Consider the following 1,167-nt stretch of genomic DNA (forward strand, 5'->3'; position numbering starts at 1 on the left):
TCCGTAAGAGGAGTGGGTCTCCCTTTAAACGCATTCTCAGAACCTCCGTACTGCCGCCCCCGGTTTGTCAATGAAGTCTAACCACTTGTGCTCAGGATTCTGCCCACATTCCCTCCCCTTTCACAATCCCCCGGTTAGGAAGCTTGTATCTCACATCTTGGTAAAGCGCTTGCTTCACATGAGACCCACCGCGGGACAGAGGCGTTTCCGGAAGAACACCACATTCACACAAAGACACGAAGCTCTGTGTTTACAATCTCAGGCATAGGCCAAAAGCAAGTGGAGGAAGAATAAGAAATATAGATCTAGACACAAAAAAACAAACAAAAAGAAATATAGATCTTAGGCTGGCGCGGTGGCTCACGCCTGAAATCCCAGAGCCTTGGGAGGCCAAGGTGGGCAGATCACCTGAGGTCAGGAGTTCAAGACCAGCCTGGGCAACACGGTGAAACCCCATCTCCACTAAAAATACAAAAAATCAGCCGGGCATGGTGATGCACACCTGTAGTCGCAGCCTCTCGGGAGGCTGAGGCAGGAGTATTGCTTAAACCCGGCAGGTGGAGGTTGCAATGAGCCAAGATCACGGAACTGACCTCCAGCCTAGGCAACAGAGTGAGACTCCATCTCCAAAAATATATATATATATATACACACACACACACACACATATATATTTATATATATATAGATATTGTATATATCTATATATATTTGTATATATCCATCTATATTTATATATATCTATATGTAGATATATATATATAAAAATAAAGAGAGATTTCTCTTTTTACAGGACCAATCCTATTTATGGAAGTGTCTATTTTCTTATACTAAAACTAATGACACTAAACTGCCTTCATCGCTGGCCAGAAAAGTCAAAATCATTTAAAATGATAAAATAATTTAAAAGTTAGTCTAACTATACAGAGCCTTAAAGAAGACTAACTCAACAGAAAACCACCTGAAATGTACCAGTTACTAGGAACATGGTTTGAATTGAGTAACTGAGTCCTTTGTATAAATCATCTTTCTTAGCAATAGCACCGCTCACAGTTTTATAAAGGACATAAAAAACTACTATCCCTAGCCAGGCGCGGTGGCTCATGCCTGTAATCCTAGCACTTTGGGACGCCAAGGTGGGCGGATCATGTGAGGTCAGGAGTTGGA

This window comes from Colobus angolensis, unplaced genomic scaffold (assembly GCF_000951035.1).
Source record: "Colobus angolensis palliatus isolate OR3802 unplaced genomic scaffold, Cang.pa_1.0 Scaffold912, whole genome shotgun sequence".
NCBI lineage: Eukaryota > Metazoa > Chordata > Mammalia > Primates > Cercopithecidae > Colobus > Colobus angolensis.